The 25,677-nt window shown below is 44.1% G+C and overlaps 1 protein-coding gene across 2 annotated transcripts in view; it reads left to right on the forward strand.

The window, feature by feature from the left end:
* Positions 1-12,626: 12,626 nt before the first annotated feature.
* Positions 12,627-25,677, forward strand: part of CREB5 (cAMP responsive element binding protein 5) — a 377,706-nt gene continuing 364,655 nt past the window's right edge. For both annotated transcript variants that reach the window (XM_053663648.1, XM_037126614.2), the window contains exon 1: positions 12,627-12,661. The gene's annotated coding sequence lies outside the window, so the exon portion shown is untranslated. The remainder of the gene's footprint in view (positions 12,662-25,677) is intronic.

Genomic DNA, 25,677 nt, shown 5'->3' on the forward strand with positions numbered 1-25,677 from the left:
CCAAGATTCATTTAGCTTGGGATACTCACCTACTCTCAAGGGAAAACGAACCCGTTCCAAAGCAGGCTACAGCCATTTCCATCAGTGGCCAAGGGCAGTTTCTCTCCACACTGGCTTTGCAGTACGAATTCCGCTTTATGCTGTCTCCATTTCAGTGACATGATTTAGAGTGGATGAAGATGAATATTTGTTAGGAACAAAGTAAAGGAAAAAAGAGAGGCCCTGCCTTCTCGCTGATCTTCTCGATGCTTCTGTTTCCAATTTTCCTTTGTGCTCTAGCCTTGGTGCATGTCAGGACAAGGTTGATTGTAACCTAGGTTCTCCCCCATTGGTTTTTCTAATTGGCTCCGTTGGGTAGCAAATATCTGACTTGCACTGTTTTCCAGGTTGCAACAGGCTTGGTCCCCATTGTGTTACATGCAGTAGGATGTGCTCCAATTACAGAGAACATCCTAAACAGGCCTTCGTTTCAATAAAGGCACAAAACCCCTTTTCCGTACTGGGGCCAAGAACCTCAAACCAAAGGAGGTATTCTATAGAATGGTCTGCAAAATGGGGCAAGGAGTTTTTCTTCCATTTGATTTCTTGTAGCAGCTCTAGGCAAAAGGAGGGGTGGGCCGGAATTCTGGAATTTGGGCTCGCTGAATGCATACCATTCCTTTGCCACGAAGTACAAATTGATGCCAAAAGCAGAAATAAAGATCTAAGTCAGAAGTGCAATGCCGGCACAAGGCAATCATCAGCTTAATAAATGGGTTACTCCACAAATAACCTAGAAACAGCAGGATTGCCAAACAATCTCCAGCCCCTAAAACATTTGCAAATGAGCATGACGACTGAGATTTTTCTTTCTTTGTAGCCACACACTGTCACATTTTAATGATGGATTGTAGACGTGAGCTGTTGGCAGCAGACTGTAGCAAACATGGTTCTACACTTATTTTCTTTTAATCATAAGATACAAAGGTTTATAGATATGTGGCACTGTGCCTGAGAAAGAAAAATGAGGGGTGATGGGAATATATGTGTACTTTTCTCTTCTCTTTGGATTTAAGGCAGATACACTTTTACTGTCATAAGATACATTAGCTTTTGTTTTATTTTAGGTGGTATTTTTGCACCTGTTGGGGATGTTTATAGTAAAATATAAAACTAGCTGGTATAGCATATGTATCCAATTCTATAACATATACTAATCTATATCAGTGTCATTTAAAAATGGCAAATTAAACATAGTTTTTCATAAACTAGTAATATAATCTCTTGATGTCATAAGTATAAAAGTAACATGTTATTTCTACAGTCATGATGTCAGGAAGATATTATTTAAGTATTTAATGGGATCAGAGGCTTAGTGCTCAGGAAATATATTTTTTCTGTGTTTCCTGTGTCTGTTTTACTAAGTTCAGTCATTTTAACTGCAATTTCTTTTTGTTTTTAAACCATGGCCGTAACTCACAGATGCTGTTACTCCTCCTTCTTTCCGCCAGGTTGAGGAACACCAGGTCACACGTAGGCATGAAGCTGTGGCTTCTGTACCCTCTGCTTTCCCCATGTCGTTCTCTAACTGTCTCCTTTGTGTCTGCTTCCTCCCCCTCCTCCCTACGTTCTGGGTTGTGTAGACTTTATTCATTCCACAGGGCTGTGAATATAAAAAGAGGGAACAATCTGGGTCTCTTTTCATGAAGACAGATTACTTTCTAATATATTTGAAATGCCATGAGGGTATACAAGACATTTTCTTGAGGAATTTCGTGTTAAGGCAGTACCTTGGTTGCAGGGTTAAATGACCGGCGAAACCTGATTTCCCAAGAACTTATTCTAAAACACTGGTATGGTAAGTGGAGAACACAGAGGGAAAAAATCGAGTAAGTGGATTGGAAAACAAAATCCATAGCTTTGGTCTAGGGCCCGTATGTGTGGAGTTGGGTATCCGTCAGTGGATAAACAGGGCCTGGTGGCTGATTTACAGACTGGCATTCCTCTCTAAAAAGGCACCATCCTCCCCTTGACAATGGAATGAGTGATGGCAGCTGTATTCCAGAAGGATCTATTTGGGGAAGCAAAACCTAGGACGGGCGGGACCAACATAAAGAGATAAGGAGACGGAAGGACCCCGCCGGTCCAGGTCTCCTGGGTCGGAACCGGCGTCCGGAGGACACAGCGTCTCCTGCTCCTTTCAGATGTGGGTCACTGAGGGTCTGCCCTCAGGAGATCTAGCCCTGACACAGTCGCCCCTTGGCCAGTTTATTTGGATGAGTGAGTCCAGATAGAAATGGTTACTCCTTTTTTTCCTTTTAAAAAACTGGTTCATCAGGCTCACAGAAAACCCTGACCTCTGTGTTGAGGGATTAGAATGACTGACTGTGGGCAGGCTCAGCAGTGGCGAGTCAGCAGGGCCGAAGCTCGTCTCGTGCGTGGGCAATCCGCTTTTCCTGTGAAGCCTCCCATTCCTCTGGAAGTGTTTTTTGGCTGCTAGTTCCTTTTTTCTCCTTATCCTTACCCATGGACATAGGACTCTTTGACCTTAGAGACAGGGGAAGGTAAAGAGGGGGGAGAGAGAGAGGGAGAAACAGCGATTGGTTGCCTGCCATATGTGCCTCAACCAGGGACCGAACCCACAACCCAGGCATGTGCCCTGACTGGGAATCAAACCCATGACCTTTTTGTCCACAGGACGACACTCCAGTCAACTGAGCCACACTGGCCAGGCAGGCTGGGGGCTATTCCTTTGCACATGGTCCCGACTCACTAAAAGAAAACACTAAAATCTTAGTTTATTCACATGTTCAATTAAGGAGAACATAGTGGAACCATTGGAAGCAGTAGATCCTGGTATTTAAGCCTTTGGGCTTTAACCTCAGGTTTCCTGAGTTCAAATCCCAGTTCCAGGGGGAGAGGAAATGAGTTATTGTTTAGTGTATATGCAGCTTCCCTTTAGGAAGATGAAAATGTTCCGGAATGTAGACAGTGGCGATCATTATGCAACAGAGTGAATGTACTCACTATGACCGAGCTGTACACTTAAAAGCGGCTAAAAAGTTAAATTTGTTGTTACCACAATAAAAAAAAAGATGGAATGACCTCCAGCCCTGCCCCCTAGATAGGCAGGTGACTGGCCCTTGTCGCTAACTCAGGATCCTCGCCTGTGGAACAGAACAGGGTGATGATGATGGTATGAGCTTCACTGGTTTATCCTAATTGAATGAGACGTGTGGGTCAGACTTACGTTGATCCACGATAACTAGAGTTTACTGCCGTGGCGATGATTTGGGAATGTGACTTCTGCCATTAAGATGGCTTGCATTTGTGGTATAGCCCTCCATTTGGAGGATTCTCTGTAGAAACCACCAATGTCTGTGTTGCTTATAAGACAGACTTTCATTGGTTTGAAGTCTCCTATCTGACTTTATTTACTCTTCAAAGATGCCCTCTGCTGATAAGGGTGTGGGGCGCTCTCACTCACTGCGGGTTAGACAGCCCGTCATTACTACCAGGGTGGAGGACTGTCGCGCAGTCTGTAACAACACTTCCACTCGTGCTCGCCTGTGACTCTGCCATGCTGTTTCTATGGAGAGTAGTCCCATGTGTATGAACAGGGTCCAGCAGAAGTAACGCCCGCTTGAATGTGGTTGGTAAGGCAAGGATATGGGTGCAATCATTTGTAGTTTTAATTTGGACATATCACCTGAAATGTCACATGGCGCACTTGAGTGTGATATTGCTATGTTACAGAATTACATGCTTATGATTTTATAATGAAAGTTTTTGTAATAAAAAAGGAGGGTGACTTGTGCCAGACCCTGTATAAGTAAGTGAACAGGTGACCATAGTAGCACTGATTATAATAGCAACAAATTGGAAACCACGTGAATATCCATTCATAGCAAATTGATTAAATCCAAACAATGGAATATTATATAACCACGAAAAAGGATGGTGCCATCTTATACTATTCCCATGGACTGATGTCCTCAGTAAATTGTAAAGTGGGAAATGGCAGTTTGAGAACAGAATATGTAATTTGGTCAGATTCATGTAGTTTATATTCATAAAATTTATGGAAGGATATTCATAAAAAATTATAGTGGTTATCTCTGATGGGATAATAGGGAGAAATTTACTTCCTATTTTAAACAATTCTGTTTTACTTGAGGTTTTTATAAGCATGTATAATTTTCACAATCTGTAGAAACAAGAAATATATTCCCATTAAAAATGAAAGGGGGACCAAAAGGGGCTTCTTTGGCTATGGAGAGGAGGAACAAGCCCTTGTATTTCTCAAGGTGTCACCGTGATTTAAACCTTTTAATTTTACATAGAATTCCACAGATTTAAGTGCATGAAAGGAAGGTAGATGAGCAGTTATTGCAGTGAAAGAAATAAATAGGGCTCCAGCAATCTTCATTGCCTCTGCATTTGTTTTCCTCTGGCAGATTCACTCAGTGTTTTGAGTATCCTTCCAGCCTCCACACACACGACCTCCACCTTCTCTGATATACCTTTTCAGTGGGCTGAGTTCAAAGGCATGTTCAGCAGCCCACTCTCATAGTAAGTGCTCAGGACCACGGCTGCCTCTCTGGACCACAGTTCCCCAACACAAACAGGGCTGCGATATGCCTGGATTACCTATGAGGGCCAGGATTTTGCTCTGCAGGGCCCCCTGTTCTTCATCAAACATATCTGTGCTCCCCTCAGCCCATGAAGGCGCCCAGATCTAAAAAAATGATTACTAAGAGGCACAGCAGTTTCCAACCTTTGCACAGATATAGATGCAGATGTAGATACAGATGTAAATGTAGATGCAGATGTAGATACGGGTACAAATACAGGTAAAGATGTAGATGTAGATGTGGCTATAGATGCAGATCTAGATGTAGATATAGACATGTTAGTGGGTTGTGCAAAAATCCCCCAAATAATGTTATTCAGGAGGGTAAAAGGAGAGATGGAGTGTCTTGAAATAAATGCCTCAGCAAGATGTGATGGACAAGGGGGATTCTAGAGTCAGAAGTGGGTTTGAAACCCAGCTGTCTTATTTGTGAGCTGTGTGACTTTGGTCAAAAGACTAAGGCTCTCTGAGCTTCAGTGCTCCTATCAATAAAACAGGAGAAACAACATCACTCATCCGGACTTTCCAGGATTAAATGAGATAAAAATATATACAATGGCCTTGAACCAGAGTTGGTGCTCACAATAATAGTTTTCTTCCCTTCCCCTCAGACATTGGCGTAGCATAAAATAGCCAGAGCTGTCCTGCAAATAGATGGTTTTCTGAATAGCACAATGTCCCAGTGTACTGTTTGTACTGCATTCTCTTCAAGTGTCAAGTAAGGGCACTGTCGTGAAGGCTACAGACAGAATATTTTAAGCCAGGGTGGGGGAGGGGAGAGGGGGATGGGGAAGCTTTCTATTTTTCTGACTCCCTCAGCAGGTAACCCTCAAGATTCAAACAAGGTTGAGAGGAGATCTCCAGGTTTTAAATATTCTGTTTCATGTAAGAATGAGGAGGAATTGCTGATCAATTAGGTTTAAAAGCTACTGAAATTCTCAAGAATCATTTAAATAAGGTACTTCTAAATGCTCCTAAAGAGGTGAGAATAACCTTCCATGTCAGCAGTACATGAGTTAAACATGTGGTTAATGATGATATAAAAAGAGGTGGTATGTGAAATATCAGTTCATGTAAGGCCATGCTCCATGTTAATTTATGTGATATCAATACTGTTTCAGTCTAAATGAACCTTCCCTATATATAAAACACTCGTAATTATTGTAAAGCCGTTACATTCCATTTACCATTGATCTTAAGGAAGCGACTAAAAGTTTTGGGGACTGTGCTGACAGAGCACTATTGTTCTGGGTCATTATTCAGAGCAGGTGTCAATCTCTTTCACTTAATCCCAGGGCAGAAAAAAAAAAAAAAGAGTAGTTTCTCTTTGTTTAATCAAGTCTCTCTTTCAAAAGAAAAAAAAAAGGAGAGAGAAAGAGAATGCATTAAGATAAGCATAATTTTTATAGAGATGTTAACACTTTAATATTCTTTGGGATAGGTGAAGCTTTTCATTTTCAGCCAGGTTCAAGAGAAAACATTACATGTTATAAAGTGGTGAATATAATAATTCCATGTTGGAATAGGTCAAGCCATCAGCAGCTGATGGTCTTCCAGATGAGGTCTTCCAGGCTTGAGCCAAGTGACCAGTCTGTCCCTTGTTAAACATTTCGGAGTGACATGTCTCCCCTCCCCATCCAATGCAAGAGCATGGCATTTGCAAGCTATACCTCTTAGGGGTTTTTTTTTTATCTTCACCAGAGGGCATTTTTTCATTACTTTTAGCAATACAAGAAGGGAGAGAGATAATGAGAGAAAGAGAAAGAAACATTAATGTGCAAGAGAAAATCTATGGGTTGCCTTCTTGTATGAGCCCCGATGGGGAATCAAACTTGCAACCTGGGTATGTGCCCTGACTGGGAATCAAACCAGAGACCTTTTCAGTCCAACTAACTGATCCATACCAGCCACGCTGTACCTCTTAGGATTTTTAGATGTGACTCTACAAGATCTAAACCGCACAAGCATTAATAATTAAACAACAGTTGGTGTAAAAATGCATTTGTATGTCAAGCCTGGAAGGGGAAGTTGTGGCAACGGTTTCAACGGGAACATCCATTTGTACAAAATGCCTCTGTTGCCCACAAATCCAAGGCAGATTTGTTAATCTAACTTCTCCTTCAAATACAAGTGGTTTATACAAAGGCCCTTAATTTGAGGACTAATTGGATTGAGTCCTCCATTTTAATCCATAGAACTTCGATGTTAGAGCTTATATGAGATTTCATGTAATGAATATTTACTGAGCACATTCTAAATGCCACGCATAGTGCTAACACTTGGCATGGGTTGTTTTATTAAATACTCTCCCAAACCTTATAAAGCACAGCAGTATCTAACATTTTTTTCAGTAATTATTATGTGCCAGGCATTGTTTTCTGCACTGCACATACATTAACTCATTGAATCCTTGCCGTGTCCTGGGAAGTAGATGGTAATATTATCTCCATTTTACAGATGAAGAATCTGAAGTACAGAGAGGTTAATAAACTGGCTGCGGTCACACAGCTAGTCAGTGACTATTAGACTTGCCACTCTCCTTGCCGCTAATCTCAGTGTGGCGAGCATGGATCTGGGGCCATGGGAGGTCACAGCAGTCACCTGTCTGTGGTTAGGCTGGCTGCACAATTTTAGGACCCAGTGCTAATGGGAAATACAGGACCTCGTGTTCAGAAGACAGAGGGAAAGTGCCATTAAAGATAGTAAATAGAAAGGTTTATCCTCTCTTCCATAGTCAGTCTGTTGACCTGTCCTGGTGCTTTTAATTTGTTATTTAATGTCACTCTAAGTAACAAAAATTAAAATATGAAATTATTCATACTCATTTTACCATTCACCTTTATACTGTGCAATGACAGTTCTAAATGTACAGAGAGGTTACCTTGCACGTGAAATCACTGAATTCACTCAGTTTGAATTTCCTGACTGGTGTGTGCATAAGGATTGTGTCCAGACCAGGGCAGTGGAAATGTTGTGCAAAATAAACTCAACTGTCTCTATTTCACTTCTTGATACGTACACATTCTACCCACGTGCTGCCTTCTGTTTACTCACGAGTAAGGACAGACTGAAAGCAAAAGTAGTGAGGGCTGCCCTGTCTTTCTCTTTCCTTCTAGGTCCTCATTTTCAGCATATGCACATGGCTGCCCCAAACACGGACATAACATGCATAAGATCAGGTTCCTCGGTTGCTTATATTTCTTAGAACATCACTGGTTTCCCGCTGTGTTCTAAGGTAGTTCTGATTTCAAAGGAAAGCATAGTGTCTCGGGGCTGTTGCCACCAGCCTCACCACCCTCCCACACAGATGAAACAGGCTTACCTCCTGCTGGTTCTCTGTCTCAATGAACGCCCACGCACCAGGGGCCCACCAGAAATTTGTGCTCAGGAGGCATCATGGGTGCTATATGCAAATGAGATTGGGGGAAGAGTAGACACGCTTATTGTGTGCATGGCCTCTGTTCATGCACATGCTCCATGTTCATCAGACTTGCAGGTGTGGGCACCAGGGATCCTCTCCCAACTCTGCCATGTCCCAGCTATGCCAGCCTGACCAAGGTGCTCACTGCTGTAAGGGTGGATCTTCGCACTGAGAAATGGGAATGGTTCTGCCAACCTCTCACGGTTATGACGAGGAGAATACACAGGAGGCTCTTAGCCCCAGGCTTGGCACAGAGTAAATGCTTGGTGTTAGCTGTGGTGTGGTTGTTGCTGTCTTTGGATGCATTTTGCAGTTTCCTATGTTTGAAAATCATTATTCTTTCAAATGCAACAATGAGGGACCCTGGTGAAGATCCTTAGAAGAGATAGAAACTTCATGGGTGGGCCATAGTTAGGGGCTTAACCACAAACCCAGCAGCATCTTGCCTATTACCACCGTTAACTCAGTTAAGAAAAGCCTCCAATGAAAAATAAATGGGAAGGATCGCTCTGAAGGGTGCATGTAGAAGAAACAAGAAGTCTGTTCTAGGGGAATGCATGTCTTTTTGGGAAGCAGCTAGAGGACTGATCTTGAGTATGATATATAAGCCCAGGGTCCTTGTATTTTTAGTGTTGCAGGCAGCAGACTCTTCCTGTTCCCCGCCCCCCCCCCCCCCAGCTTCCTCTCAGGTTGCTGCCCATCCATGAATTTACTGAACCAGAGTCACTCAAAGTGGCGTCCCCAGACGCCTGCGTAGGAATCACAAATGCAGGATCCTGGGCCCAATGCCAGACCTTTGAACTGAAATCCCTGGGGAAGTCTGACCCAAGAAACTGATTTTAACAAGGTGCCCAAGTACATCTTATGCTGCTAAGTTTGTGAACTTCTGTAGGAGCCTAGGAGACCATTTTCCCCCTTTTTCTCCCCAGCACCCTCCTAGCCTTTGTTGTGATTTTGATGAAATGACTAGATCCAAAGCAAGAGGGTAAAGTAATTCTCCCTATCTGAGGATCCTTAGGATTGTTCTAGTCAGGCCTGTTATTCACTGGGTTGAAATATTAAAAATTTTCCATGGGAGTTAGTACATACCCACTTCTCTGACCTCTGTGTCATCCACTGGCCCAGCCGCCCAGCCTCTCTCTTGTACTGCCCCATGATCCAGCAACTAAAGGGTTAACCCTATGTCTAGCAGAGGGTCTCATCTAGTCTCATTGGTCAGTGGAAATGTTAGCCCCTCTTTGGTCCAGCCAATGTAGTGCCCTGGGGAAAGGGCTGATGCCCTGCCTGTGCTCCTACTCTGCGGAGGGGGATGGGAGCATCCTAGTTGTGTGGCACCCTAGCCAGTTTACCTTGACTGTAGCGTAAGGGTCCCTCCCTTTCTCCATGTTTTCGCTGAGGTCGTAATGGGCAGAGTCCTGGTGGGTAACGTGGCATTTGTGGAGGTGGTGCTGGTACCCCAGTGGGCAAGTGCCCCAGATTTTGGTTGTCTCCAGGTGAGCTACCTCCAGAGATGCTCTTGGATCGCTCCTTCCAGGAGCTGCAGCCTCCATGGGCCCTTGACTCTTAGAGAGATAGACTGGGTGAGCACAGGGCGTGCGGGAATCAGAGTCTGCAAACACAAGGGCTCTGCTGGCCTGGGCTGACAGTCAAGAGCCTGCTTGGTGAGGGTAGATGATGCATGCAGGGCTCAGGGTGGGGCTGGGCGAGGTATGAGGAAACAGGCTCTTTTTTCACTTATTGGGGCAATTTTGCTAAAATCACTGAAGGCCCTCTTATTGCAGTATCAGCCACATTACTTTCATTAATAAAAGTGAAGGCAAGTACTTACATTGCATAATTATTAATCCCTTTGAGTTACTGTAATTATCACCACTGTTCCTGTTATGTAGATGAGGAGACTGAGACCCAGAGGTTATTTAAAACTCAAGTATAAGAGCTGTGATTTGAACTGAGGCAGCTTGACATTAGAATCCACACTGATAAGCACAATTTTTTTTAAATTTACATTCAAAACAAGTTTTTTTTTTGTGTGTGTGTGTTACTTGGTAACAGAGATCTGGAATATATTAAAAACTGTAATACAATGATAGAAATATTCTAAATGAAATTGCTGTCAGTTAAGCAGAAGCTGAGAAAGGAGTCTGCACCATGAACAATATTGCCGGTGTTAAGAGAAATTATCCACCTATTGAGAATTCAAGTAACCTAATGATAATCAAGTAATTGGAAGTCCCTGGAAAAACTTCATGTGTATTTCTGTGCCAGTCATGGCTCAGATGGGGGCATTGTTCGCCTCGTGACAGCATGTCAAACAAAAGGTCAGCAGTGTTTTTTAAAGACCAGGACATGATTTGCGTAATGTTAGAAACTGATGATCTACTTGCATTAAAACTCAAATCTGTTTGATTATGTTTAGAGACTATCAGGGATTAAATGTTTTAAATTTATTTGTCAATTCACTGCTTATAGTTTTTTTTAATACATGATTATCAAGTTGGCTTTGCTTATTCAAGTCTCCATTCTGTTCCTTTGGTCCTGCTTGTCAGCTGGAAAAAAAAAAGATAAACTCCCAGGCTGAGCCCTAATATATCGATCGAGCTGTATCCCTTTTCTGCTTCGAGTTTGCTCTTCTGCTGGCTCACTTTCTCTTTGAGGGAGAAGGAGGCAGATACCTGCTTTGGGTGGAAAAAGGCTGTCCTGGGAATTGAGTGGGAATGTGGGCGAGAGGGCTGTCCCTCGGTACGCTGTTGCTTCCTTCCATACACCCATGTAATTGAGCTGTCATATTTAAAGTTTTATTGGTTAAGATTCAAGTTAGGACTGGTGCCCTTCTTTCGCAAATTCCTTCAGGGCTCCATGTGGAAAAAGAACAAGTAGAAAACCCAGTGAAGAGTTCTGAAGAAGGCTGTGAGAAACGAACAGTCCTCAGTCCGTATGGTCTCAAGGAGCACTGAAGGGAAGCGAGTTGTTTAAAAACTTAAAAACAAAAAGGAAACACAAAGCTCTTCCATATATTATGTCCAAAGCGGCTCAGAAGTATGTTACCATCCAGGCAAAGCACTACGATTTCTAGCCAGTCCCGTCATGATTCTCTGGCAAACTGCACAGTCACGGCTATGAGGCATTGGGATGAGAGGTGCTATATAAATGTCAAATGTTACATAAATGTCAGGAATAATTATTGTTAGTTAATGGGGCTAAACTGTTCCTAAGCAAAACTTCGACTCCCAGCCAACACATCCTTAGCAAAGGTTCTAACCCCCAAATACCCAGGAGAAGGGAGTTCTAGAAAGGAGCCGGGTTGGGGTCTGGGGTTTACAAACAGGGATTGGGGTGGTGCCAGTGCCTCCGCTTGCTCAAGTGACTTCAGGCCAGCCACCCCCCCCCCCCCAACTTCTGGAGTCTGCCTTAGCTCACCTGTACAATGGGGATAATTATAACACTTGCCCTACTTCTCCTGCTGGGTGGTTGTGCGAATCCACGAGTTCGTGTGGGTGTGAGTGCTCTGTGAAGTGTGAGCTGCTGCAGGGATAACGGCTGGAGTTCAGCCTGTGCCTTGCCCTGCCGTCCGCCTCACCGGGAGAGCATCCGAATGGACAGTAAGCTGGTGATGGTGATGGTGGCCGGCCAATGCTGAAAACGCCAGGCTCCTTCTCTCAGGGAGTTGTCAGGAGGACACTGCAGACCAGGCGCCCGGATCCTGCCACTGGCCCTGGCTCTGCCACTTGCCAGGCTGTGAGCCTGGGCGAGTCATAGACTAGGCTCTGGAAGAGATCGCCAAGGGCCCTTCCGGCTCTGACGCTGAATCTAAATCAGGCTCATCACTTGGCTCTAGCTGTGATTCACCTTTCGCCCCCAGGAACAACGCTTCCTCCCGCTCCTCAGAAGCACGAAGCGGGGGTCTCTGAAAGGGTGGGGTCTGTGTATTCCGCGTGAGTGTGCACAATATTGGAACTCCCTTGGGTGCGAGATGGGGTGGGGGGCGGGTAGAAGGTCCTTGAGAGAGCGCTCCGAGAAGCCAGGATGCGGGGAGCACTGTGATGAGGTCAGGACTGTCGCAGGCAGAGAGGAGCTGGACATCTGCTGGTGAGGGAAGAGTGGAGCGCCCTGAATTTATGTTCGCGCAAAGTCTTCCCGTACCCTTCAGGACCCCGGTCGCCACCTCTCCCCTACCCCCATCCCAGCACCTTTCAAACGCTTCCAGGCCCTCCTTGCAGGACAGCCCCTCCTCCCTGGTCCTGTCTGAAACCCTGAGGACTGTTTCCAAGCTGACTCACACCACTAATGTCAGGGAGCCGTGTCACACGGCGCTGGGCTCAGCAAGCTGTTGCTTGCGCTGTCGCTGCCACCGCCGCCTGCCAACTCGAGCTCTCCAGCTGGGTGCACCGGGGTCCGCTCTTGGGGCGGAGTCAGGGCGGGGCTGGGGTGGGGTCCGCCCCCTTGGCGCTCCGGCCCCGCCCCTCCTTCCCTCCCCCGTGGACCGCAATGATTTAGAAGTTCAGGAATCCCACGTGACGTCACCGGGGGGGTGATGTAATGCACTCTAAATAGAATGTATTGTAATCTTTGCTCAGTCCAACGTGGTCCCTTCACCCGGGCTCTGCTCTTGCCTTCTCCACACTTGTTTGGTAAGTTCCTAAAAATACGGCCGGGCCACTTCTGGGGCTTTTGCATTTAGCCACTTTTGTTGCACTTGCCTAGGGAGCCATCTGCGGAGCGTACTTGTTGGCAGGGGTTGGTTCTCGGCAGCCGCCGAGAGGTTACTTGGTCCAGTGGGCAGGTCACAGGGCAAGGAGTAGGGAAGATGCGATGCATTTGTTTGGAGGGTGATCTGTGTTTGTAAACACACTGGCGGACCAGAGGGAAGTCCGGCCGCAAATGCCGGTGGACTGAGGAATTCTGCCGTGTCCTGAGGCCCCCCTAGAGACCCCACGCCGCGTCCATCCCGGAGCGCGTCTCCGTGGCCACCGCGCCGTGCGACTGGAGGGATGCTAACGTGGAGTGAGCGCTGTGTCCGCCCGGCGTGCGTGCGTGTGTGGGAGCGCGCGTGTGTTTCCCTGACACGGGGAACAGTTATGAATCGGGGGTGTGTGTTTGCCTCCAGAGACCTGGCAAGGTGCGGAACCCTCCAGAAGTGCGGTCAAGCAGTGTGGCAGCAGCGGCGGCGGCGGAGATGGCAAGCCAGGAACCTTCCCCCGCGTCCCCAAGTTCCCCGTGATGCGGCGGACCCCCGGAGAAAGTTTGCAAACTTCCAGCGGGCGCGGCGAGGACACCGGGTCACCTAGCGGGTGGACAGGCGGGTGCGCGGGGGCTCGCCCCCTCCGGGTGCTGGGCCTGCTGCTGCCACCTCGCTCGCGGGGCTGCCCGCCGCAGCTGGTGGGCGCGCGCCCGCGGAGGGAACTTTCCTCCCGGAGGGCACTTGCTTTTGGCTCCGGGCACTGAAGACTGGAGAGCGGCGAGGCTCTGCTTGCGTTCGCTCCACCAATCGCCCCTGCCTCCCTCGGTGTCCGGTGCTCGCTGGTCTCATTACCTCTTCTCCGCCGCTGCCCCAAGTGACAGCTGCCTCTGAGGCGCAGTGGCAGTTCCTGGCGGCGGAACCTGTACAGCAGATTCTCCACGGAACCGCTTAAACTTTTCACGAAGTTCTTAGAGGGGCAAGACATGTGAAGGAACCACGGAGATGTTTTTCTCCCGGTGGCTGCATCCCGCTTCTTTTTTGCTATAATTTGTTTGGGGAAAGGGGTTGTATAACTGCTAGATAAAAGTCCCAGACGAGACCACCCCCCTCCCCAAGTTTCCCTGAACGAGTGCTGCCCACCACTTGATACTCTTTTCAAGGCCAGGAACCGGAGTGGGCTGCTTGTATGTTTTGTCAGAGTCCGCAGAGTGTGTTTGATTTTTATTTTTCCCTCCCTCTCTGACATGTGTCAAGGAATAAAGGCTGGATGCAGGTCCATTACGTCATTCTGCAGGCCAGTAAGTGTTTGATTCACAGCTTCAGATATTCAAGGGCTGGGGGTGGGGGGGGGGCTCGGAAATGCTGACAAAGCAACCCTGCTTCCCACCCGCAGCCCCCAACATACTTGTACAGTCTCTAGCTCCCTGGGCGTCGTTCTTGCCCTCTCCTCCAGGATCCCTCCTTCCCCACCCCGCTCCCGCCCACGCCGCTATCTCTCCGGCCCCGCCTCCGCCTTTCACTGCTCTCCCTGGGGCGAGCACTGTCCCCGGAGTGTGGGTAAGAGCTTCTGGGGTCGGAGCGCGGTACCTGATCCGCTCGGGCACAATCTGCCCTTTTCTATTATTTAAGCAAGGCACCCGCGAGCCCTCTGTCTCCGGGGCGAAAGTGCTCAGCCCTGACCAAAAAGGCATCTCAGGAAACGTTGAGAGACGTTTATGACAATACTGTGTCCCTGTGGCGACTTGGGAAAACAACACACCCACTGCAAACAAAGTATTTAATTAGACATAGTGCCTTTCTCCAGCTGCTTAAGAGAAGAGGGAAGGAGAAGAGAGGATGCTGACTAAATTAAATGTAGTTGCAAGGATCAAGATTAAACGTTCCGTTTCCAAAGTGAGGGAGTGTGAGTCCTTGAACCCAAAGTACAGCGTAATGAATTGTTGTGTGTTACTTTCTTTCTCTTAACCTTACGTTTCTGTACTCAAGGAGGAAATTTATTACTTAAGTTATTAAGTTGAGTCAGAACTTCGAATCTGCCAGTTGAAATAAAAAATACTGCCTGTGACATGAGTAAGGGATAAAAGTAAAAACTCTTTGGGGGGGGCATGTGTGGCAGAAATCAAACAAACTGCTAGCAGGGTTTTGGATGGAAAGGCAGATGATTTGGGTGCTCTCTGATTTGGAGAGGGTGAAAGCTAAACAAAGGGAAATTTATATTCTGAGTAGGTGGGGATTTCTTGAAGGACACAAGTCTTTTTATAACCCCGTCTAGTGTCTTCCCAGTGAAAGCCATGCTGTAGAGTAGACGTTTGTGAAACTCCTGTCTGGGGTCTAATTGACAGTCCTTCCCCGAGCCCGTGGCCGTGTTTATTATTTATTCACAGTTGGCCGTGAAATAGTGTAACCCCCACGCAATGCATGTGCATCGGAGATGTTAAACTTCTTGTTTGCGACACACAGAGCGAAAGGGAAAAATGGCCTGGGGTCGCGGACACTGAAACGTGTGATTAATGATCAGTGATTTAGTGATCAGTGATTAGTGGTTTTATTCAAACTGTTACCTTTGACCAGAAGCACACATCAGAGGATTAACAGGCTCTTTAGATAAATGCTCATTAGTGGAAGGGGAAAGGCAAAGATAATAGGCAGGCACCCAGGGACAACTTTCGAAGAAAATCATTCCCGTCTTCAGAATAATAAGCTCTATTAACAGAAAGCCCTTTTAATTTAAAACTTGCTTTTATCTTGTAAATCAAAGTTAGATGTAAAAGTTTGTAGTGCCATTATAACCTAAATTTTCCCAGATCCACTAGATGTGGATTATCTCCGTAGTGATCTATTTTTTTTTTATTTAAATAAACAATTGGACCTTTAGAGCAGCTGAGCCCTGACAAGTCCTTAACTCCCTGGGTTGGAAGGTGTCCCCCCTTCTGGAGTGGAGAGTGCGGCTCGCTAACTAGATGGCGCACTGTTCTTTGGTGTTCTGTGCTGTGCATGCAGCAGCTCAGGAGTCTCAGCGAGCAAGTAGCTGCTTGTGAGGTGCTCCTCGACACTTGCAACAAAGTTGATTCTGTGTAGGGTTGGAGGCTAGACAGTTCTACAAGTTTTCAGTCACATTTTCCATGTCAGTTAAATCTAGGGAGTTTAAGGCTACTGGAAAAATCAGTCTCATTACTGAAGAAACGTAGGGAGCAAGGGAGGCAAGGAGGTACGAGAACCCAGGAGGTACCTCTGGGTCGCAGAAGTGATTGTAGAATACCAGACCTGTTCTTTTTTTACTAAGACTAAGTTTCGCAGTCTTGAGGTCTGAAACACTGAGGCAAATACTCAGATTCCTTTTCTTCCTAATATTGCTGGTGTAAAGGAGGTTACTAGAAAGAAAGAAAGAAAAAAAACTTGGTTTGGTGACTGCAGGAAGCAACACGTTGCTGCCTTTATTCTACAGAGAATGGTAAGATGATGTTTATTATGCTCATTAAGCAGGAAGGGAACTTTGCAGTTGGCTAAATGAGGCCAATCTTGTATTTTCATAGACGGAATTCAGAAAATGGGTTTGTATTTCGCATTAAATCTTAATGTTGCTTTTGTCAGTTCCCTGGGACTTGGTAGCATTTTGTGTGGAAGGGTGTGTGTGTGCGTGTGCGTGTGCATGTGTGCATGCGTGTGTGAATAAGACTTTTATTTCCTGGGTGAGATAATGTTTGTGAGCATGTTTACGTGTCAGGTAAGAATTCCCTTATTCCGTGAGCTTTTATGAATCACTTCAATAACTACTTAAGTTTTAATAAAGAAGGAATTCTTAAAAAAGAAACTTAAAACTTAAAAATAAAATGAACAAAAAAACCATTTTCCACCTTCCAACCTAAATGTGTATTCCCCCTGAAGAACCGTGCTGTCGATTGAATACCAGCTATTACTTTAGTTCTAAAACTTAAAAAGAAAATGTTGAAAGAACTCACCTGTGCCTCCCTGTAAATTTTCCCATTTTCCTTTGCTTTGTAGCATTTTAAATAGATCTATTATTTTTAAATCCTTACTGTTTCATAGTGACTTTTATTTTTCAACTTTACTCAGAGTAAACACATTTGTTCAGTTGGTAGCATCTTCAAGCTGACTGTTTTTAATGTAAATTGCTGATGCCCATAAATTGCCTCTAAATTAGAAGTCCGTTGTGATCTCATAGTTATACATGAGCAGATAGTTTATTAGAACATACTCATCCAGAAAGTGGAAACTGTGCCTTGACTTCTACATCCCTGTGGTGTTGCAGCTTTTATTTGAATAGGTGGTTAAATGAATGGTAGTTTGTTGAGAGACTTTTCCTTTGTAGATTTTCAATGACAGTAAGTTGAAGGTTTTCATGACAACTACTTGTCAGTTTCCCATACCTGCAGATTGAAAACCAGTCAATTATCACCAACTTTCCATGACTAGTTGTGCTGATGTCAAGTTCCAGGTTTCCTGATGTCTTACTACAATTTACCCTTTAGCAATGATGTATCACCATCTTATGGTAATATTTCCTTAGCATTGGAATTTGCTCCTTATTAAGCTGCAGATCATTTTGGGTATGTGGGGTTGATGCTCTCTGGATGCTCCCCAAGATGTGAACTTTGTATTTGTAGTTAGTTTTCTTCCGGTTGTGTTGTTGAATTAAAATTGGGGATTTGAGAGGACTTATTATTTTTGTCATTTTTTTTCTTCACTTCAAAGCATTGCTGTTAGCCACGAAATTACCGTGATCCTGTGGGTGTCTCCAGTCTATATGCTTCTTTTGCATTCTCACAAATTGGATTTCTACAGCAATTTAAGATCTGTTTTTTAGAGTCAGCTTTCTTGGATGAAGATGGAACAATGATCTCAGTCAATTCATTATGTCGTCCAGTTTGACTACCAGCTGTATTATGGGAATCAACCAGTGTTTTTGTGAATTAGTGTTTTAAAAAATTTAGGACTATTTCTGTAAATCCTACTTGAGAAAATTATACGACGGAGTAAGGTAATAAACTGGGGGGCAGTAGCCTCAAATATTTAAGTGTGAGAAAGAAGCTCTTTCAGATATGCTAAGTGGACTTAAAAGAACCTTGCTTTTAAAAAAAACCCTGGCCCTTTAAAAATGACATCATGTTTAATATTTTCACTAAAGTTTTTACATTTCGTAATGAGGAAAAAATAGGCAATTAGTGTTTTTTGGGGATCCATTAGTATGGCATTGTTGAGAATCACAAATCATGAATTTAACTGGAGAGGGAGAGAGAGCACTTACAAATTTCTAGGTTATGAAAACACGGTTCCAGGAAAAGAACAAAAATTAGCTCTGGCAAGACTCGAACTTTCAAAATAAAACTTATAAAGTTTAGGATAAATTCCTGAATGTATCACATGTTAGGTTGACATTTCTGTATTTCTTTCCTCCAGGTTCGCTCTATTGACCAATTATCTTTTCTGAGAAATAGATCAGAATCCATTCAACACTTTACAGATATGTATTTTTAGTTGCATCCTTCTATTTCCTCAAGGTTTACATTTCTAATCTCTACCCTAAAGTTAACAAGCATTGAAAACTGCCATGTTTGAGTTTGGCTTGAACTAATTTTAGAGAGTAGGAGTGCCCTTTGGCCTGGGGACTCTGAGGGTAAGACAGAAAGTCTTGCAGCGTATGTAGCGCTGGAGTTGGGGGAGGTCTCCTCGCTCACAAGCAGCCTTTTCATGTTGAAGAACAGCACATAAGGCCTGATGGTGTTCCCTGGCTCACCCAAGGCCCAGAACTAAAGAGGGCCACACGGAGCCTGGACACCCAGTCTCTGCCTCGAGGTCAATCAGGTTTTTTCCCAGTGTGCTAGGCCACCAAAAATGTCCTTGTCACAAATGAAACACAACCCAGGGCTTTGGATGCCTGCTCTTTTCAAGCCTTTGGTCACTAACCTTTCAAAGATATATTTTTTTAATCAGGTCTTTGGAATGAATGCCCTAACCATATAAGCTGCAGTTTCTATTCTGTTTATTCTTATATAGCTGTGACGGTCATTTTTCTAATATAGACCTCCTTATTTGAAGGTCATTCTTCTTCTTCTTTACCACTAGGAGTAGACATGACCCTTAAAACTACACCTTCCAGGTTTCATTTGAGACTAAGAAGCAGGCAGAACTAAAAATGGCCAAAAAGACCATCTTGGAATAAGGCAGTTACTTTCTTTACTTCGTCTTTTCTTTATCCTCTTTGAGGAAGAGAGCTGAAAAATTATTTAAACTTAAAATCAATAATCTTTCTTTTAGTCGAATAGAGCAACAAGTGTTTTCACTCTGGCAGATGTACTTTGGCCCAGGATCCATCTGTAACTTATTATCTTTCCAGGTTGGTGTGTAGGAATGAGCGGGTTTAGAGGTGAATATTACTACATGAGAAGTGAGTTGAGTCTGGAAGTATGCTCTTTGTGGTCTGACTGGCAAAACTTGACTAATCATAGCTAATAGAAATCATGCATGCAACATAGGGGGCTCCAGAGCACCAAACATTTGATTTGAGATGACATTTAAGTTATACAGTATTTAGGATGGGGAACAAGAATATCTCAATAGAAATCTTGAATGCGTCTACTATACGTGTGGTTTGGCCTGACCGGTAGGTTTCCTTTCCAGCTCTTTGCATGAAGGCTTTATATCAGAATTCAGGTCTCTTTTATTTCACCAAGGAGCCCTGTGTTGTATGATTTCTCAAATATAACACATTTCAGGCAGTTTTACGCAATTTGCTCTCTGCTGGTTTCCCAGTGGGGGGAAAACCGCATGCAACAAAAAACAACTTTGGTTGGTTTTTATTTTTTTTGAATTAGCTGGTTATTAGAAGGAATGCATTTTATCTTCACTTGCCAGATCTGGGAGGACCATTCCACTTTGGCTAAACACTGTTTTCTTCTGTAAGTCAGCCATGATGCTGTTTGGCTTCCGAATGACCGACCAGGTAGTAATCCATGCACCAGAGGGTAGAAGGTATTGAGGACAAAGTCCATTTCCACCAGGGTGCCTAGGTATGGAGCGGTGTGTCCTTAGGAAAACCCTGATTTGCCTCACTGTAATGACAATATTGTCCAGAAAACCAGCCCCTCTGAGAGGAAAGACAATATTATAGGTTCAAATTTCTGAATTCTGACAGAGATCCACGGTGTGCTGAAGCTGGCACTTAGAATGCTGAGGGTCTGCGGGGTTACTTATTAAACTACACCGTGGTAAAACATTCACAGCCTAGAACTTGACCATCTACCTCTTAAAAGCCTTAATAATCCTTTTCACCCATTCTCTGCATTTTATTTATGCTAATGTTTCTCTAGATTTATTTTTTAACATCTGTCTCGGTATTCTGCTTTCATGAGTAACCCTATAATAACAAATCACAAGTATGTGCACAATGCAGAGGGGGCATTTTTCTGTAACAGAAATAGATTTTAACATCAAATCTTAGAAGAAGTAGTTAGCAAGACAAAAGAAAGATGGGTTAAAATCTGATTGAGGGCATCAGGGCTCTGCCATTCCTAGCTCTGCAATGGAGCGGTTTATGGCAGCAGGAGATGCTTCGGACTGGAAGCGGGAACCCCAGGGTGCTGCCCTGAACGCATTATGCTTCCTTGCCTCCATTTCTTCATTTGTAATAAGAGAGAGTTGGTCTTGACCCACACCAGTCCACAGTGGGAACCACAGATGTGAGCTGCACATGACATTTTGAATGATCTAGGAGCCACATTAAAAAGTGTTAATTTTAATAATGTTTTATTTAACCCAACATATCTGAAATATTACCACTTCAACACATAATCGATATAAAAACGTGGATGGGATAGTTTACAATTTTTTGGATAATAAATCGTTGAAATCCGATGTGTATTTTGCAATTACCACGTAATTTGGACCAGTCACTTTTCAAGTGCTCAGTGGCCACTTGTGGCCCGGGACTGCGGTACCAGGCAATGCAGATCTGTATTCTGTATCAGTGGTTCTTAATCCTGGCAGCCAGGTAGAACCACCTGTGGAGGTTATTACAAAAAAATACCATCTCTACCCCCTTGTGATTTCATTCATTTGGGGTGGAGCCCTGAGCCTTTCTATTTTTTAAAAGCTCCAAAATTTTTCCTGAAGCGCAACCAGGGTTGAGAACTGCCATTCTAACGGATCTCTAAGGAATCTTCTACTCTAATATTCTGTGGTTCTTTTTAAGGAAGGAATCTGCGTTACATTCAGAGTTCAAGGGCAGCAAGTGGTTGTTATAAGGTGTGCTACACACTACAAAACATTTAAGAAAATGTAATTAATAAAAATTAAAATGTACAGATTGACTTAGAAGGTATTTCTTTATACCTCAGAGGAGCTCTGTTTTGTGTAAGTTTAAAATATGGATATTTTCAATGGTTTGTTTCCCCCCAAAATCCTCACTATGCTTTGCATGTAGTCTCTTAGAAATTCTCCCTTTTGGAAGGAGTCAAGATGGGCACATTTCGGTTACCTTGCCAGTTTGCTTCCTTGCTCCAGATACTACTTGCCTTCAGCTGTTTGTGGAGGGAAAACCTCACTCCGTTTGAGACATCTGCATCCCCTTGTGTTTCTTTCCTCTAAGCTTTTAATAAGTTTTGTGTTATTGCACAGGCCAAATTTGCTTTTTACTCATGTCATGGTGTTAGTTAGAGTGGCCCACCACCCCCAGACTGTAAGTGTTTGTGCTGTTTGTCACCTTTTACAATATTAGAAGAATCAATATTTCTCAATACGCACCAGAGTGTTTTCCTTTAAAATTTTAAACAATATACCAGTCTGTGCATTCACTAAATGATTAAAAAGAACAGCCTCAAAAAAAAAAAAAAGAAAGAAAGAAGAAATCATGTTTTCTAAACCCCTTGCCCATCTTCTTTTGAAGTCCACCAACAGTATTGTTTGTGGAAGCGGGGAGACCTCAGGGAAGTCCCCGCGAGTCCCCGCCCCCGAGAGCCTCTGTGTTCTGCACTCATGTGTCATTTCACCCTGAACATCCCTCCTTGTCCCCATGGCAGTCTGTTTCCAAATGCATGTCTATCTGACCATGTGCTTCTAAACGTGACTGAAAGAACATGTTTAGAACAAAATTTCACGTTTCTTTACGTGTTGTGAGATGATATTTATGTTTTTCTGTCATGTCATTTGCTAGAAGAATTTAACCTCCATTTATTGGAACACAGCTTTAATTCCGTTTCATAGAGGGAGAAGCTGAGGGGTTGACGAGGCCAGCTAGGCCCAGTGTCCGTTAGTTAGAGGTGGGTCCGGGTGAGAGAAGAGCTCATGCTTGTTAACAGCACTACTCTGGGTGGCTTCCAGGTGAGGATTTCCAGTTGGGCACCTGTCAGTGAATTTACAAGTAACACACTTTCCGATGCTTTTCCATGCATTATCTGCACTTAAATGGTTTCTTCGCTAATCATTCTCGGGTCCCAGCTTTAGGCTATGTGTACCTGGATGGATGAACGAATACTTAACAGGTATATTAACCTCTTTCCAAGGGATCTGTTCTAAAAGTTGCAGGGAGGCATCTGTTGCAGACCTGTGTTTTTGGTGGCACCAAGGGAGACTTTTTCTCAGGCTACTTTCTGACTGACTGTTAGGGGACTTTGTGGAGTGACAATGAGATTAAAGTTCTAAATTGTTCAACTCCTTTGAGGATTGAAAGTAAAGGAGTTTAGGTATTCATTCATTGAGCAAGATAGGCCCTAGCCCTAGCTCCTGAATTATCTTTAATAAGATATTTTAGCTCTTGTTATACCAATGCAGTGTCTTCACACTGGGCACAGAGCCATCTGCTTTTGAATATTTGGTTTTTGTTTTCTCCTAATAATGATTATGGTGGGACTTAGCCATTTCCAGTCTCTGTCTGCACCTCTGTGGCTTCAATGGGTGAAATACAAGCCATGATTAGTAATGCAGTCTGTGACCATTGCCAGGGAGGGATTACTTCGGAGCTTCTTCTAAGCATTATACTGAAGTTCAAGCAATTTTAACATCCACACATACATGTGGTTATGGTGGTTAAGCTTGTATATAAATAAAAACCTTGGCCAATGAGGACCAGAATGTTACTAGCGTATATCCTTGTAAATGCAATGATCAGTTTTTGAGGATGCCCATGTATGACATGTTCCTCCTTTGGAGCACATCTATTTGTCATATTGATTTAGATACACACAGTGTTGATTAAAAGATATTACTAGATTTAAAAAAATGAAACCACATTTGAGACGCTCTTCTTTTCTAAGACGGCCTGTCTCAGGGCCCACTGTTTACGATTTCATCTCCCGGCCTTGCGAAGCCAGATGACGAACAGCACCATTCTCGGTACGGAGCTGGTGGACGTCATCGCAAAGGATGATGCACAGGGCTTTGGCAGCGTGAAGCAGCGTGTAATTTGAAATTGTGCTTTTTGCTAAATGCCCGTGCTAATCTCCAAACCATTCAAAACTTTAAGACAAAACAGCGACGGCTGCCTAGTGGATGGAAGCAGCATAGACCGAAAAGTACACTTTTTTTTTTTTCTCATGTGCCTCAGAAGCACTCACAAAAATTAGGGAAAAAAATTACATGTAATTACCCGACTTGCCCTTTGGAAGGGATGTTCTTAAGATAGACGGGTTCACCATTTAAGCTAAGGTTGATTTTTAACCTTTCCAGGAAAAGGTTTTTGCTTTTTCTGAAGCACAAAAACTATAGCATCCTTAAAAGGAAGGCTGTAAATGGATGCTTTATCTTTATTTAACATTTAATATATATTTTGGGAACCTTGTTAGGAAGCCTTATATTCCTTTACACAGTTTGAGGTATTTCCTGTTTGTTTTCAAAAGGTTAACTTAAAGTTATCCACTTAAATGTGGTTAACATGGTCAGCTTTATGGTAGGCGTGTTTTAGCACATTTTTTAAAAGGATGGATAAGCTTTGCTTGTAGGTGTTCCCCAGATGGAAAAAATAGAATGTACAGACCACTCGTTCAGAGTTAGAGGTAGCAGCTTCGGAGCCTTAATGGTGGAGCAAAACCCCAAAGAGGACTTTTGTGCTTCAGGCCTGTGTAGGGAGATGGTGGGTGTGTGATATGAGTCTAATGTGTGGGACGATCTGGGGAAGACAGCAGCTGGGCACACAGCCCCTGGAGACTGGTTTGGATGGCCTCGTGTATAGAAAGCTGTATCATTTAATTGGGAAAACACAGCATTTGACATCTTCGTTCCTACTGACTGTCTTTCTTAGCACAAGGACGTGCTCAACTAAGACCAATGAAAAACAGCCTTGTTGTTTATCAATGAGAATAGAAACCCCATTTTCTCTCTCTCCCCTTCGCTCTCTCCCTTTCTTCCTTCATCAGACCTTTATTGAGCACATACTATGTGCCAGGTACCAGGGGTACCTGATCAAAAACAGACTCAGTTCCTTTCCTCACAGAATAAAAATGTATTGAATAAGTCACTGCAATGGAATGTTGTGGGAGGGTGAGGGGGTGCACGGGTGGAGGCAGAGAGCTCAGTTAGTGGGTTAGTGTGGTTGTCTGGGCAAGAGGTGATAGTGTCATAGGCTACGATGATGCCAGATCCAAAAGCCATTTCGGAGATAGGGTCACTATGACTGGGGGACTGATTAACTAGAAGATGAAGGAAAGGGGGGAGTTGCACTCATTCTAAGGGAAGAGGGAGCCAGGCAGGATGAGCCCGACCCACCAAGGAAGCCTGGGTTGTCCTCTGTGGCGGTAGAGGCGGGGAAGGTTTCCGGCCCAGCGCCCCGTGATCTTGTATCTGAGTCCTTGGAAGAGAAGAGAAAATAACTATGAACAGAAACTCAAAGAGCAACCATAACTAAAAACCATAGTGCAGTCATCGTATTGCAAGGCAGCGCCGTTTGGGTGATTTCTGTCAGAGGGGAGACCCTCCAGGGAGAGAAGCATCCACCCACCAAGGTAACCCCACAGCTTCGACACTCAGGGGGATTCAGGGGATGGCCAGGTGTGTTAGTTTCCTGGGGCTCCTGTAACAAATGACCACCAATGGAGGGACTTAAACAATAGAAACTTCCCTCACAGTTCTGGAGGCTAGAAGTCCAAGATCAAGGTGTCAGCTGGTTGTTCCTTCTGAGGGCGGTCCCAGCTCCTGCCTTGCCCATGTCTCTGCACAGTGTCTTCCTTGAGTGTCAGAATCTCTCCTTTGTATAAGGATAACGGCTGGACTGGGACCCTACTTTGCACCCACCCTAAAGACCTTATTTTAGCTTGACTGCCTGTGTAAGGACTCGATCTCCAAATCAGGTCACTTTCTAAGATACTGGAGATTTGGGAGGCGTGAAGGGAGACACAATTCAATCCTCAACAGTAGGTTTGCCCAGCAAGAAGGCAGTACCCAGGCCAAGTAATAGTGGGACCCCACGGGAGCTGACAGACTGGACGTGATATGGATTCTAAGCAGACATTTTTCAGTCCATGTTAAAGATAAACTTCTGATGGACCCCTAGAGAAACCTGGAGTCAATCTTCATAGATGTGGGTCCACGCATTACCTGGTATAGACAAAGCGAGCAAAACACAACAAACAATTTTAAAAAGGCTACCCTTTGAAATTAGATGTATACATATTACATTGATTAATGAATTTGCTAGTGTGGGTATTGACCTTAGTTTGGCCTTGAATTTATCCCTAGGGTTTGTGAAAGAGCAATGGCAAAAGGGCAACGTCGACTTTTATCCTTGCGAACAAAGAATTAAATAGAACCGTAGTTTGTTGCCCTGTTAGACTTAACAATCATTGTTTTGATGTGCTAATATTTACTGACAAGGACAAAAGCCGCTAGTTCCTATAGCAGAACACATGTACCAAATTGAATATAGATTTTTTTAATGCAGGAAGAAAAAATTCTGGTTTTCTAGTTGTTGATGGACAATTTATACCTATGTTCTCTCTCTGTTTTGCACAATAAAAACAC

This window comes from Artibeus jamaicensis, unplaced genomic scaffold (genome assembly GCF_021234435.1).
Source record: "Artibeus jamaicensis isolate MK-2021 breed Jamaican fruit bat unplaced genomic scaffold, CSHL_Jam_final contig_3230, whole genome shotgun sequence".
Lineage (NCBI taxonomy): Eukaryota > Metazoa > Chordata > Mammalia > Chiroptera > Phyllostomidae > Artibeus > Artibeus jamaicensis.